At 36.0% G+C, this 16,766-nt stretch overlaps 2 long non-coding RNA genes across 4 annotated transcripts in view; both read left to right on the top strand.

The window, feature by feature from the left end:
* Positions 1-660: 660 nt before the first annotated feature.
* On the top strand, positions 661-1,910 carry LOC117230701. Its single transcript, XR_004492823.1, has 3 exons — positions 661-1,102; positions 1,208-1,411; positions 1,682-1,910. It is a non-coding gene; the product is annotated as an uncharacterized LOC117230701 (long non-coding RNA).
* Positions 1,911-1,924: 14 nt separating this feature from the next.
* Positions 1,925-16,766, top strand: part of LOC117230700 — a 131,423-nt gene continuing 116,581 nt past the window's right edge. For all 3 annotated transcript variants that reach the window (XR_004492821.1, XR_004492820.1, XR_004492822.1), the window contains exons 1-2: positions 1,925-2,192; positions 2,414-2,485. This is a non-coding gene — a long non-coding RNA (uncharacterized LOC117230700). The remainder of the gene's footprint in view (positions 2,193-2,413; positions 2,486-16,766) is intronic.

The raw sequence follows: 16,766 nt of genomic DNA, 5'->3' as shown, positions 1-16,766 counted from the left end.
TATCGAAATCTGAACTTTTCCTTTTCATATCATGTTACGCGTTAAGTAACAGTAACACTGGAATATTATTTGTTCTTAATCTATATTACATATAATTTTATTACAAGTCCCAATAAGAATATCTGAAAAATATTTAAAGCAAATAAAAAACTGTTACCATTAGCGTAACATAATATGTAAAACCGGATATGGTAAAGCAATCAATAAGCACCTAAATCGCGATGCGATTAGAAAACCACAAAGCGACGTGTGTTCACAAGGGAGTGTTACATGCGCCGATCGGATCAAGTTTCTCCCATGCTACGCTTGTTAACAATTAATTTTATCGTTGTCGTGGGAACGCAGTCGCGCATGGTAGTTCGAAAATCCACGAGCATAAAACGGCAAAGTAATGTCGGCCAGTTGGTAACCAATGGTTAAAGAAAGAACCATGTAAATGGTGGTCTCTAACGAAGCAATAGGTTGCCTTCGTATGTAATAAATACGGTTTGCTGGACACAGCAATAAACACAAGCCTAATTGCTACATTCGCGTTCTCCTGGAACCAACCGAACCGATTTGCATTTTACTATAATTATAATTCCGCTCTGTACGTCAACTATGTCGATTAGCGTAGTGTCACATGGTACTCTACTTTTTCGTGGCCCATGACCGTGGCGCCATGTTACCGACTGTTTGTCCAAAGATTGTGGAACAAGTGTATCGGCTGCAGATTAACAGTGTTTCAAAAGCTTGTTAGGCGACCTCGTAAATTCGCCGTGTTCCGTGTAGGAACTTAATTAGACGTTTTTCCCTCTGTTTTATGGTTAAGTTAGACATTAAACTGGCGCCTGTTCGCTGCTCGTGATTGCGTATGCTTAATAGGATCGTTAGAAGTGAATGTTGCTGCTCGGAATACGTTTTACCCGGCAGGATCTTTCAACGTATTAAATATCGCGATAAGTTGCGTTAGATTTTCGCTAGCACTGGAGATATTACACCGTGCCTTTTCGTTTTCATAACCGGAAACTATATACATGTTTTATCGAAACATAAATTGTTTGATCAATACATATATGTAATATGCGACTATAATACTGTGTACAATTAAGGATATAAGAAAGTAAGCATGTTTAGTTCATACATGAGAAGTGTTTTCTTAACACATTATGTGTTTCATAATACGAATTTGTAATTTCTAATTATTATTAACTTTTTATACTTTCAGTTTTGCAATCGAAGATGTAAGAAGTGAGAAAATCGTATTAATTTAGGGAATTCTAATTTGAAATACACGGTTTGTATTCGCGTACCAATGAGTGTGTTTCCCCCCCTCCCCATCGAATCCTTCGCAATTATTTACGATAGACGTCAGTATACATGGGATCGTCCTCGCGATATGGCGGATCGACGGATTGTCGCTGTAAATGAGGTACAAATTTGTTACTTTATTCTTACATGCTACGTATTGTCGTCTTTTATTCGATATCTTTTAATTCATTTGCTTCTATCATTGCATATCTCATTTTTAATGTATTGAATACGATAAAAGAATATACTTCGTATACTCGTGTTTTATGCATACCTCGCTAATATTCGATGTACACGTTTATCATATACATATATCTTACTAAAAAGAAATCATTATTATGTTTTATTGGAATAAATTCTTTCTCTTAAAAGCTTTATTTATTCATTCCAGGTATGAAAGTGTAGTGGTAGGACGTTTTACCGCGTAAAAGGACGCCATTGCTTTCGATTATCGAAATCGTTTAGATAGTATCGATTTTTTTGCGAGAGTGATACCGAGTATACTCGTTTGGAACAGTAAACGTTAGTTTTTTAAAATATGCGGGCGTGGCAGCGCGAGAACAATGTGGTTATAGGAAAATTAGAATTTTTTATAATTATCGTCCTTTATTAAATTGTGTTTTATTATTATAACGTGATTATAGAGTCAGTGCGTGTTAGAATATAAAATTTGCTTAGAGTATACAAAAACATAAATTCAAAGATATTACGCAGTTTCAGTTTCCCGATACAAGACCGTTTTTGTTTGCATTTCTGTTTCTAATTGAAAGTGGCTGTATTTTGAACACGATATCTCGGTCGCGTTAGCTTTTTTTCGTCTTATGGTGTCTGTGTTGCTATTCGAGTGAGTGAAAATTACCACGAGCAAGAATATTCTCGACGATTTGGGCGACAATAAAAATGTATGTATATCATCATGCTTTATTAACTGTAATTACATACTACGTAATGATATAAATGAAATCGATTTACTGTAATAATATTCCGATTCAAACATTCCAAGTGACTTTTTAAGAGCAATATTGCCAAGTATTATTTGAGATTTCATATATTTTTTATATAAGCTATTACTAATAATTTTCGCTATAAGACTTATACAATTATTGATTCCTTTCACTTTCAGGCATCTTTGGGTATGATACAACAAATGTAGAACCGGAAGTGATACCAGGAAATTCCGGATATTCAACGATCGGTGAGTCACGAATTTTATGTGTTAATATGTATATTATGTTCTTTCTGTATTACACATATACAGGATGTAAGCAAATTATTGATAGAAACTCCATTATAACAAACGCTTATTCTATGAAGTATGAATATATATGTACCTGTTGATTAAGTATTAAATTAGTGGTTAATTAATTTTATCTATAAAATATCTCATATCTCAATCTTTACGTATACCTATAATTCTACAGGTTTATTATTATATATATGTCGGAGTCAGGTTGGCATTTTGGGGCGTTCGATGAACCTTTACTTACTTTACCGTCGCGAATGCAGCTAATATTTATCAGTACGAATGTGGACGCTACAAGAGGCTATGAGTAATGGCAATAGGATGGTCAAGATGATGGTGACAACGAATTCAGGTTCGATAACGAATCCACGGTCCACGGGAGGACAAGTATCAACGTACTACCCGATTCAGGTAATTTCTCGGTAACTCGTCCAACGACTAACTAACAAATTGACTCCCCTAATCCAAAAGAAGCTACCCTTATATACTCCTGTCCCCACTTCTCGGGTCAATCTTTGTTTTTAAGGAGAGCCATAGAATCATTTCGTACCTCTGTCAGGTACGTGTCCCTCCTGTGACCGTGGCTACGTCCAGTGACCCGCCATGTCACTTCGAGCCCAAACCCATCGTCATAAAGTCCAATTGGAACATTAAGACTATTTCTTATTTTTATTACTTAAGGACGGCTATAGTAAAAGTGTGGACTAGTGTATTGGGGTTTTTTCCAACATTCCGGACGGGAAATCCCGCTGTCTTTCCATCTCCGACATATAATTATAGTATTAAATATTCTTTAATTACATTTCATATTGTAATTCGTAATTTCTGTATTTTTATTTGTGAAATATTTTAGAAATTTTCTTACATATCGTGATGTATAAAGTATCATCAACACTTCACTGTATTCCAGAGAGTAGAACTAACACATTCTTCCTTATCATATTGGCGTACAAAGTTGCGTTAACTTGCGAAACAATTTGGCGTCTCTCTAAGAATACTATAGCGTTTATGTGCGTTAATATTTCAATATTTTTTATAAGGACATCTTCCGTGTAACTTTCGTACATTCTCAGAGGCACTTCTTAACTCGTATATATACTCCATGTATGTAACAATCGAGCGTGTAATGCGTTTCACGCGTATGTAAGAGGAAAATCGCGTAGTATTCCACACTATGCATCGTCATATTGCACCCGGTAATTGGCTAGCATTGTTTATCCTTTAAAGGATAAATATCATGCGGAACATTTATGCGAACTTCTAGGAATTCAGTCACAAAAATTTCTTAGCCTTTAGTATTTAGTCTTCCGGGTTTGGTATTGCCCTCTTGAATCAATTTTTAATATATTTCACACGTTTGCACTAACTATGTGATATCCATATGATGTGAAACAAAGATTCATAAAAACTCCATGATAAAAAATTATAGGTACTATAACTTTCCACTATAAATATCATTTTTGAATATATTCAAGAATTGCAAATACTTTCCAATTATGCAGAATATAATATACTATAGAATCAATTTTAGACATTTTTTAATATACTCAAACATTCAAAAAATTTCTTGTATGTAGAGTAAAATGTAGAGTATAATATAGAACTAATTCCATACATTCTTCAATATACTTAATAAATTAAAAAACTCTCCCACCACATAAATTAATATAGAATGTAATACAAAACCTATTGCAGACATTTTTCAATGTATTCGACAACTTCAAAAATTTCCCTACCATACAGAATATAGTGTAGAACCACTTCTACACATTCTCTAGTATGCTCAACGATTTAAAGAACTTCGTAGAATATAATATAGAATCAATGTAATATATGCAAAAATTCTAAAAACTTCCCATTTTATAGTGCTATGGACTATTGCCAAAAATGCGTATTCTCGTTTCAACGATATCAATGGAGTTAGTGTGGACAGATTTATCGCACCTGTTCCGATGCTTTCACCTAAGCTTTACCTCGTGTTCCTCGTCGTCTCAAACTATGTTACTTCGATAAACTGGAGGATTGCAACGAGTTCAATGGCAGAAAGACGACGATATAATACTATACGAAGAAGAAGAGAAGAGCAAGGGGTGGGAAAGAAGAGTCTCTGTTTATCAGCCGTCTCTCAGGGGATATTTGAAAGATGCAACGATCGTTCGTGTAATTGGACGGCATTGTTTGTTCATGGCTGACGGAGTACGTTAACATTCTTTGTTGCGGATGATTGGTGTGCTTTCACCTATACTTCGGCAACGTGCTCATTGTCTTAAGCGTCTCGGGGCTGGTTTTCCTCGCCGCTGCGATCATCGAACGACAACGTTCCCTGTTATTAGACGAGAGCTTATCGGTCCACGGGGAAACTGGCCGATTTCTCATAATTAGGTGAAACGCGAAAAATCCTTTTTATCACCGATTTCCGTCGAGATTTTCGTTCGACTTTCGTAGAACAAGAGGTCATCGTTAGAGAAAACAGTTTTAGGTTTATTGGGTCCATTGGAATGTCCAGTCGTTTACGGACCTAGTTATTATATATATTATACAGTACTGTGCAAACGTCTTAGGTCGTCTACGATAGCGATCTCGTAACAGCAACTATATAATTATACTTTTAGGAAATATTCCCACACGGTGTTATATAGAAACGAATCTTTAGATATTTCTTTTATGATTCTAATAGATTTGTAAGGCAGGCATTTTTTCCCCTTAGTTCATACATTTTTTAGAAGAATTTCGTTACTAAATTAGAGTCCCAAATTAAAAAAAACAGTTCGTCTTTTTTATTTTATTCATTTACAACTACCACAGACATTTTAGAATTTCTTAGTAGTTTTGATGTACAAAAAATAGATTTTTTCTTCAAGATGAACCTGCTGTAAGAGATCAAATGCTGGAAGAGGACAAAGTAAATACATAGGAAAGATATTAAGAAGAGAAGAAGAAGAAGATGATGAAGAAGAAGAAGGAAAGTTCATCAGCGTATGAAGTCGCCCTTTCGCCAGCGTCTATTTTATTGTTCCGGTCTCGGTGGCGGTTTCTACCCCGCGGCTTCGGATAATGCGATTTCTGCATATTGTTTCGCGTGAGCGACCATTCTCGCAAAAGCGCCTTTATAAAGAGCGGTCTCGTGGGATCACGATTATATTGTTGCCGCGGTGTGCATACACACGAGGCTCCGCTATCCATTATACCGGCGAATAAAATAGAGATGTATTGTCCTTATATACGCTGCAAGTTGTACGCCTGCGAGCTACACCGGCCATTTATTATTAGTTAAATAAATATATACCGTCGATATACCAGAAGGTTGTCCACTTGCTGGCTCTCGTGCACCAGGAAACGCATAATATTCTCGTTCTCCTCTTTTTTTTCCCCCTTCGACTCTCCCCTTCTTGATTTCCTTTAACGGTGCACAGAGTTTACCCGTGGACACCGCGTTTCCGCTTCCCGTGATCGTGACGCGGGATCTTTTCCCCTCGGACTTCGTGGTCTGTTTTGACATTTGGTTTTGGTCTATTGATCAATGAACGTGGGCGAAATTATATCCATATGTACTTGGTTTATCGACGTTCATTATAGATAGATATTAATATAGTAACTTAAAGTGACGAATCTTAGATTTTCTAATTTCACATATTTTAATTTCAACACATATGAAAAGATATTTATTTAAAAGAAAGAAAGCAACTTTTTCTGTCATATCAGTCTGCCTTTCTTTTGCTCTTTTTTCGCATTCATCGTATGGAACAAAAAAAGTTTCTTCATTAACAGTATCATGCTTTTTGCATAGGATTATTCAGTCAACTTTCATATCTTTCCTTCAACAAAGAGTATTTCATACCTCGTCCTTGTGTTTCAAGTGAAACAAGTGTGTCTCTGACGTTACTGAAAAAGGAAGTCGACTTTTATATCCCCAGAGATTTACCGTCAAGCGAAACAAACCATTTCACTCAATATTATTATCATCGTTTTACATCATTCATAAATATAAACCTGTGAAGCATTTAACCAGAGTTTTATAAAATTGTTATTAGTTAGTTAGTTGAGGTGAAATTTCACATTATCCTGTAATTAATATATTTAATAATAATCGAATTATACAAAAATATCACTTCTTTTCTAAGATTGTTTCATACTTCATATACAACATTCACGTATAACAAAAATCTTACTATTCCTTTGTCAATTTTGACGATCGATCCAACTTCTAATACGAATAATACTAGAAATTTCAAACTTGATCAATAGATAAAGATTACTATTCTTTTTAATACACCTACCATCATGAATTTTCAAATACTTATAACTTTACTTATATTCCTAGATCAATAGATCAAATGCAAACGTCAAAAGACTCAAACTCTCGATACGAACAATATTAGACATTTCAAACTCTATCAAACGATAAAGATTCACATTTTCTCCAATACATTTATCATTACAAATCTTCAAACATTTCCTCTACACTTCGTATCTTAATAAAATTCTTGCAACAGTAGGAACAAGAACATTCGAATAAAACTGTAACAATCTCACTCGAACAATTTCTATTCTTGTTTTCCAATCATCTTCATATTTGATCATCTTCAATGTTTCAACAAACAATTGTTTCGTTACTCGATATTCTACTGTATAATCATTTGACACGTATCACTTGCGTGCAATAGCCGCTCAAAAAACATTTGAATATTTGTTCATAGCATCGATAACATTGGAAAGTACTGTCGTAACGTTTCTGACTTTTTTCCTGATGGGCGTTAGAGGACTTCCTGCTAACAAGCCGCGACAATAGGAGGCGGCGAAGCAGGTAGCTATAGTGTACCAGGGATTTAATTACTTTCACCAATGCCACGCAGCCTGGGGAAGTTTAATTAATTTTTTGGTTGGTCGCTCGACCGATCGAAACCGACGATCGCACTCGTTACCGACGCCCGAACTGATCTAACTCGCTTAGATCGTTCCTACGACTGTTACGAACCGGTCACGGACTGGTCGCCGACTCTACACGTGCCCTCTGTTCCTCGCGGTCTAATGGAAAGGCAATTAACGCGATCTTTTATCGGTGGACGGGGTCGAGACCGACCCTGGATACCGATTACCGGAAAGAAACCGCCTTAAATCTTCTGCTCTTCATCTAGATCTTGGATTTTCTTACGCTTATAGGAAATTTCAAAATCATAGAAAGTGGAAATAGATTTCGATTAATAATTATGAATTTTACGTATTTTACACATTTAAACGTACGATGAAACATTTGTTGGTTAGTTACATTTGACTTTTATATATATACATGTATACATAATTAGGATTTTTATGCATTTGTAAGAAACTTGCAAGTGCAAAATTGCACAGGATGCACATGATATAAAGAGATATACGTAGAAAGTATAGTGCTTTTTATAATATTTGGTAGGCAAAAGAGATTCTCTAGCTAAAACTGTAATTGCTCTAATTTTTTCAATTATATTTTCGAACAAATAAATTTCCATAAAAATCCGCAGTCTGTTTATAGCATCGAGGAAATATATAGTCAAGTATTGGATGTTTCAAGAATTCCTATGGCACACACCGCTTGAAAATCGATGGATCTAACGTATCGCTTGAATAATAGTCGACGATGAAATGTATTGCTGCTTAGAAAGAAAAAGTGCCGCGACTCGTAAAACCTAACAATCGTTTGTATCGCGAGCTGAACGAATGGTAGATAATTTGGCGGACGTTTAGTCGGGAGGAAAGCGATGATAAAAGCGAGCACATCGATCCGGATTGGCTGGGCGTGTCACGTCAGTGGGTCGGCGAGGAACGCGTATCGCGATAATGTGTTTCTAGGTCAGTCACCGTCTGTGAGCGCACGTTCACGAACAGCGTACACGCGAGCACGCATTCCTTTCTCTATAAAACCGATCGTGAATCCCCGCTGCTTCTTTTTTTGCACTGCGGCTAACGCAAACACGCGGGCGCGGATGTTAACAGCGTCGTTAAGTGAAATTGCCACTCGAATTCCGATGGCCGTTTTATCAAAACCGATTAGAATCGTTGCACGGCGTGTGCGTATACACAACACGGTGGAAATGGGAATCGTTTAATTGGTCGTCTCGTCGCGAAATAATCGCCAAGGAGTCGATATACACGCGACTTATCGATGTTAAGTACCGCGCAGTCTCGCTCCGAGATCGTCTGGATTTCCAATCGGACGAAGGAGTGTCCGATACGACGATGATAAGCGCCAGTATGCTAACAATAAGTGGCTCATGCGATGGCTATTTTGGGATATGTGGCAGTTTCGTAAAAATTGATAGCGACGCTGCAGAATGTTATTCGAAAAGGAATTTGTAGCAGCTACTAGATTTTACTGCACGATAGGGGCAATATGTAGCAGACGTAGAAAGAGACAACGTGAATTGATTTAATTTTCAACTTGCGTATAGAGAATAATCGATGGAAGATGGAAGAATTAGAAGAAGCTGTACTCCTTCGAGTCATCTTACTAATTCGACTCGTTTCGAAATCTTACGACGATGATAAGCGGTTTAACAATAAGTGGCTCTTTCGATGGTTATTCACGGGAGATGGTTTTTCGAAAATAGCGTATGGTAGCGATGTCGGAGAATGTCATGCGAAGGGGAATCTGTAGGAGCTGCTAGATTTTATTACACGATAGAGAGAAAACGTATTATACGTCGTAGGAAAAAGCGTGGATTGATTCGATTCTTGATAAGTATCGTTTGAGTTGTAGGAGAAAACGGTGAATGGAAGACTGAAAAAGGAAAAGGAGTCTTTTCCAGTGTGTCGTTAATTTAATAAAATTAAGTAATTTACGAAAGCGATCAATGTTGAATGGAAAATAAATAGGATCTCTGAATGCGGTATAAATGTGCTTCTTGCGCATAGAGGAAACGCTTTGTTTAATTTTTTTTAATGGTCGAATTTCTTGTAGCGAATGTTAGCTACATTAGAATGTCTGTGTATGATTTATCATTTTTGAATGGCAAGTAAGTGGAGTCTCCGAATAGAAATCGAATGGGATATTTGTATTGTAAGGTAATGCTTTGTTAATTCTACGATTCTGTTTTTAATTTCGTAATGGTTGAGCTGTTCGTATCCAAGGTTAGTTAGATTATAGAAGATTCGTCAGTATCGGAAAGGAAATGGATAACATTTTTGAGCAGAAGATAATGAGAATTTTTATTTAGCTGAGTCGGCGATCATCCATCTTCTCGTTAGAATGTTAATTGATTTATCTATGATTTACTATTGTTGAATGGAAAATAAGTGGAATTCTTGAGCGGAAGATGAACGGAGTTGTTGTGTAGTAGGTAAATGCTTTGTTGATTGTTTGATTGATGTTGCACATTCCAACTATCGACTTCCTCGTGTCAAAATGTCCTTCAAATTATATATCAGTGAGTGTGATTGATTTAATACCGAATGAGTCTTTTATATAAAGTAGTAAAGCATAACCTGTTATTAGTTATATAGTCAATCTGTAGCGAATTGATCACACGTTTGCCAATTTTTCGTAAGTATTCGGTGTATTTACGAACAATTTAGAATTTACATTTCTATACCGTCCTCCAATCAGGGGAAATCGCAATAAAAAGATTCTCTTGCGTCAGGTATGTACCTATTACATTCTTCGATAATTTACTCCTCCGCAACGATTCTTTAACATCTACTTCGCATTTCTCTGAATTTACAAAAATGTCAAGCTTTCGATGCCAGTTTCCAATCAAATTCAGCTTCGTGACCGCTATCTTCCAACTACTTTTTATTATACTAAAAATCTTGTTCCAGCGATCAAAGCTCCATTATTTCATCTTGGTCCCTTGAAGAATCAAATTTTCTAAAGAAAGCGCGCAAATTAAAATTTGTAGCATAAGAAGTAAAACGTTGAATCTAGCATTCCGTTAAACAGAAATTGCAAAAAGTTAAGCAGCAGCTCGATGAATTATTTCCAGACGATCGATCTTGAAAATGGTCCCGGATATAGCATACACGATATTATAATGGTTGCCAGGCTGCCAATTTTATCCGTCTGTTTGTTTGATCGGGCGACTTTTGGTCCGTTTCGAGCGTCATCCGGCTACGATAATACGCGGAACGGTTATTTTCGCCGTGGCAATCAACCGAAAATAGAAACAGAATCTGTAGTCAACGTAAAACCAATAATAATAATAATAATAATAATAATAATAATAATAATAATAATAATGACAGGATTAACGACGTGCACGATTCACGCACAGGCTTCGACGTTTGTGATCTGGACGAACGTATGAACGAACGAATCGTTTTCTGTGTCAATAGCGAGTTTTCACGTGACGCGTGAGCGTGAGATCTTCAACGATTGGAAGAAGAAGAAGAAGAAGAAGAAGAAGTAGAAGAAGAAGAAGAAGAAACAGGAAAAGAAGAAGAAGAAGGAGAAGAAGCTGCGGAAGAAGAAAATCTGCTTGGAGCTTTTGATCAAACGTTGCTCGCGATGAAATATAGTAGGATGCAATATGGAATTCAGACGATTAGCAGATAACGGTCGCGATAATTATCGCCGCATAAATCTGTCGACGCTGTGTATGCCGTTTCTTTATCATCATTTTCTTCTTCTTCTTCTTCTTCGTCTTCTTCGTCTTCTTCTTCTTCTTCTTCTTCATGGAAGTTAATATTTCTTAGGATGGGAACTGGAGGAATCTTTGGCGAACGACTCAATCTTGCAATCGAAACGATGATCGCCTTTGAACGAGTTAATAATAAGTATTTCGATATTTTCGTTGGACTCATTGCTTGCTTCAATGATATTATTCAATTGCTTAGACTGGATTTATGGGTGTTGGTCATTCTATTTAGAACAGTATTTTCTTGCGAATCACTGGATCCAGGGATTTTATATCATATTCGTATAAATTTTTCTTTGATTTTCAGGGATGTTTCTCTGATAGAGAAAATCGAGGATACGATAGGTTCTGATAGAAAACGCAAGGAATACAGAACGTTGAGCATTCTATTTGAAACAATATTCTCACAAAAATCGCAGTATCTAAGGATCAGTTGGTCGATTGTTCGTGCCTTTCCTGGCTTATAGTCTGGCAAAGAGGATTAGAAGTATGGTAGGTTATGATAGGAAACGTCAGAGTCTTGATCATTTTATTTGTAAAAGTAGTTTCGCAAAAATCACTGTATGTAGGGATTAGTTAGTTGATTGTCCCTGTTTTTTCTTCTGGTTTCTAGGGACGTTTATTTTGTCTGGTAAAGAGGATTAGAAATATGGTAGGTTCCGGTAGAAAATATCAGGAATACAGAATATTGATTATTCTATTTAAAACAGTATTTTCGTAGAAATCAGTGAATCTAGTAATTGATTGTTCGTGCTTTTCTGATTTATAGAGGTGTTTGTTTATCTGGTAAAGATGGCTGGAAGTATGGTAGGTTGTGATAGAAAACGTCAGAACGTTGATCATTCTATTTATAAAAGTATTTCCGTGAAGATGATCGGATCTAGGAATTAGATGCGTGTTTCTTGTTTTGATGACACGGTCTGTTCTTCTAGGTTTATAGAGAAGATAGTGAAGATTAGGAGTATGGTAGGTTGTGGTATTGTGAATGGGTGTTCCACTTTTTGTTGGAAGATTCTCAGTGTATGGATTGAGAGGAGAAACCCACGTTTCTTTCGTGTAAATTAAAAAAAGCTTGCTTGTTCGTAGATATTATCACGGAGGCTAATTACTCTACACGCTCATTACTTTCTTATTACCTTATTCATTGAATAAATGGAATTACTTTCCTCTGATATACAAGTGGAATCTTCCTTATCGCGAAATTAAATTGAACTTCTTGCGAGAGTCGTGGAATAAAAAATTAGCGGAACACTTTTATCCTAAAGAAGTTATTGTTGTTTCATGTAAATACAGCAGATCGTTATTTACTTGGTTCTCGATTTATTTGAAATCTTAAATGGAACACAAAATCTCGTATTCCACCCAGAAAAGAATTTTCTTGTTTTCACGTATAAAATATATAACGATACATCGTAAAAGAAAAGTCATATTTCTCGATATAAATTTTCATAATTTCATAACCGTTTCACGTAAATTATCAATAAACCTAAAACCCAATTCCTTCTCCCCAAATCCGATATTAACGTAATCCTATCGTTTCTATTAAAATGTCTCAGTCACTCTAGATATCCATAAAATATCTAAAATATTGTTAGATCCAACTGAATTCTGAAAAGAGGTCGACAGCAAAATAGAAGAAAGGAGAGAACGGAAAAATTGAGAGCAAAAGTCTGAATCTTTAACACCATATCTTAAAAAAAAAAACAAATTTACGTACCATGCACGTACGTTTTACGATTTCTATTGAAAAAATATAAATCCTTGCCAAAGGCAACGATATATGTTCGCTCGAGTCGAGCAATCCTTGTACAGCAGAAGGGACGGGCCTCGCAAAACATCCTTAACGATTTTAATTAACTCCGTTAGTTCGTGGAGGTCTTGCGTACGCAAATGCACGAGGTTGCCTGCTGTACCGTTAGACGTTCTGATAGAGAAAAGATGCGACATTCCTTTTCATGTCCCGAGCGGTGGGACGAATCTGAAGAAAAATCGAGAACATTGGTCACGAACCACCGCAGTCCCTTCGACCTGTCCGTATATTTTCCACGCGCGGGTTTCTTCCTGGCTGGGTGCACAGCTTCGATAGCCTCGGAGTTACGATCGAGACTTGTCTGATCGAGGACGCGATTTTTTAAACAGCCGAAGCCGCGTTTAAACTGTTCCTCCAGTGATGGAAATTTTTATCGGCAGTGGCGAGATTATGGGAATACCGGGAGAGAAAACCGAATTTATTTATATTTTATAGTAATGTCTTTGGTACTTTATGTACTTTTTAAGCGACTGAAAAATTTTATCGATAATGCTAAAGTTATGTTAGATAACATTGGACTTGAAAAGGCTGGAGTTTATGTCTTGCGGGTAATTTATGGGTTTCTTAAATTATTGGGAAATTTTATCACAAATGATAGGATTATGTTAATATTGGATTTCAGGAGAATTGAATCTTTTATTGAGATTTTTTTTTGGAGAGGCTAGGATTATATTGACATTCTGTTTGGAAAGAATTGAATTGTTTATATTTTAGAGGTACTGTACGGGTGTTCGAGATTTCCAGACGTCGATAAAAAATTATAAAATTGTATTAGTATTGGACTTGAAGAGGATCAGGTTTATTTGTAACTAAAGTGACGTTTGGGTAATTTATAGAATTTTTTAATGATTGGCAAATTTGATTAAATATAGTAGGATAATATAAATATTGATGTTGGAAAAAATAAAGAATAACATTGTAAAGGAAGGGAACTACAGTTAAATCGATTATATCTCGCAGGAAGTTTTGCGCGGCAGAATATTTTGAATCTACCTTCAAACTCAATTTCACACAATATTTTAACATCCAAATCTCTGGAACATTTTTTATGTAACATCTAATGTTTCAACATTTTTCGCACACAAATCTTACATAATATTCTCTCTAAAATAATATCTCATAATTTTACGATTTTCGAAATAAAAATCACGCACATCGTAAATAACATCACATACTTCCAACAATCTTCATAAAATTTCCTATTCATATAGTTTATTCGTTTCATTTGCTCGTCATATATTTCCGAATCGAAATCTAATTTCCACTATAAATTTCCCTAAATGTTTCATTGGAATTTACGAATCGTACATGAGAAAAATTAGTAAACGCGAGACAAACTGGCCTATTAATAGGATTTACGGGTCCAAACAGTCAGTAGTTCGGCATTTCTAGGTATTTTTGAACGATTTCTCGTCGTCACGCCTTGGACTCTCGTCGAAACGATATGAAAAAAAGCTATAAAGATAAATCGCGGTAAGTTAGACGTGTTTTTCCGGGAAACGTAAAAACTACGTATAAACAACGTAAAAAATTCTCTTTTACGTTAGACAAATGTTGCGACGTTGAAAATTCTAAGAATGAAGTTTTTAGGGGACTGATAATAATTAATGCATTATTTAATACTATATATTGAAATTTAAATATTTAAATAATACAATATTTAAGACACCACGAAATTTGTATTTATGTGTTATATTGTCCAAAAATACGAAGTTATTGGAGCATAGAAAGAAAGCCCTGTATGAAAAAACAGCAACTCTTAAAAATCTAAAGTGCTTAAAAATAAGGTATACATTTAAAAATAGAGGAAGATATTTATATCACGATACATAAGGTTGTTTACTTGTTTACAAGGGATGACAAATTTTTTCTTATTTATATCCTACCCTTCACGAATATTTAGTGCCCAGAACCTAATATCGTCAAAGATTTTAAAATTTTAAATGTCAAGGTATAAAAGACACGTACAGATTACTATTGATTATTAATGAATTTACCCATTCCGAGTCTATTTAATACTATGTATTGTTTCCAATCAAGATTGGCAGCAATTAAATTTCTTATCGAGCAACCTTTCACTAATTAGTATTGTATATTAGAACTGCAAATATTTTCAATTCCTTGTTCCAAGAAATTGAAACTTTCTCTTTTCAACACATGTAACCAAATCTGAAAGTTAGATGAAGAAAATTTTGATAATCGTTTTTTATTCATTTTTTATTATTTTCCTGTTCTTCATCCACTCAACTTATGCGTCTGGTACTTTGCAACTATTTTGCCTGTTCTTGCAGACGTTTGTAGAAATTTATATAGTTGCGTGGTTACACGGTGGTTACGCAGAAACGTGTAATCATTATACGATCAATCGTGAATCTTCTAGGAAGCGCATAAGGTTCTGAGCGGAACGTTCAGCTGGATAATTTCATCGATTTCCCGGATAATTTGGTCGTATTTTGCGACGGTGGACGCGCGACACGGGGACAGGTGCGTTAGGCTGCGTTTTGCTCGATTCTGATGTCGTCGCGCAGCTCGGCTCACGTCTGTATTTTGCCTGGAAAGTAAGCCGATGCTATCGTGGGGACCCCCTCGTGATGCGCACCGGCACGATGCATTTGTAAGTGCGAGCGACTATAAATAATCGGCGTCCTCGCTACCTGCACGCGTTACTCGCTGCGTACGGGCACGCGTGTACACGGTGAACGACCGCTCGTAAATTCGCCTCCTTCACGGCGAGTTACCTATCAAAGGGCTGCATGCCTTTTATTTTCTATATAATCTCTACATAGAGATTTTGTCATGCTTAGATCCTTTTTAGAATTTTCCTGGAAATGCATAGAGTTTGAAGATTCGACGGAAAATTTTGTTTACTTCGAAACGAATTGGTTATGGACAATTTTATATTTTATCAAAGAATCTGTCATATATTTAGATTTGGTGTAATATTTTTATGGAAATTCATAGGGTTGGAAGATTTGGTGGAAAGTTAATGTTTACTTTGAAATGGATCAGTTACGAACAAAGTGAATAACTTGTCAGGAAATCTGTGATATTTAATTTCGGTTTTGGCAATTTTTTATAATAGTATAGAAGATTGATTATTGCGTATTATCGATTAGCGTGGAAGATTATTTTAGAAGGAGTAACGAGTAGATGATTTATTAGGTAATTTATGCTTCAGTTGACTATCGTAGCAGTAGCTGAATTTTATCAGGCAATTTTTAATTGCTTAGATTTATTTTATCGAGGGTAGTTTATTAGAAAACTTACGATTTACATTCCTTTCCCGATTTCCATTTGTCAAGAACTAATGAGATTTGAATATTCTCAAAGATCATCCAAAACATTTCTTCTATTTCATTCATTTCATATTTAGCTACGAGGAAGATGAATAATCGAATGATTCCTACCACAAGATAGTCGTCCACGTTTAACGTTTCCATTCGATGAAAAGATCATCCAAAACACTTCTTCTATTTCATGACGATTTAGCTACGAGGCAGATGAATAATCGAATGATTCCTAGCACAAGATACTCGTCCACGTTTAACGTTTCCATTCGTTGAAAAATACATGCAGACTCCGTGCCACGATTCGATATCGGCGATATCTCAGAGATCAGTGTAAATCGGAGGAAAAAAGTTGGCGTGCAAAGGCTCCCGACGCGACTACCGTGTATCTTCTCCCAGACGGCGTTGCATCTTGGTACCCCGAAAATAAATCGTCGGTGGCCGCCTCGTTATTTTGTACGGGGGTGCCGCGCAGGGTGCCATTCCCATTCCGTGCTTTACGAGGCTACTTTAAAGCGATCGCTTTTATC

This window comes from Bombus vosnesenskii, unplaced genomic scaffold, assembly GCF_011952255.1.
Source record: "Bombus vosnesenskii isolate JDL3184/JDL3185 unplaced genomic scaffold, Bvos_JDL3184-5_v1.1 scf7180000013267, whole genome shotgun sequence".
Lineage (NCBI taxonomy): Eukaryota > Metazoa > Arthropoda > Insecta > Hymenoptera > Apidae > Bombus > Bombus vosnesenskii.
Note: the sequence above shows the minus strand (reverse complement) of the source record. Positions and strands in the feature narration are given on the sequence as shown.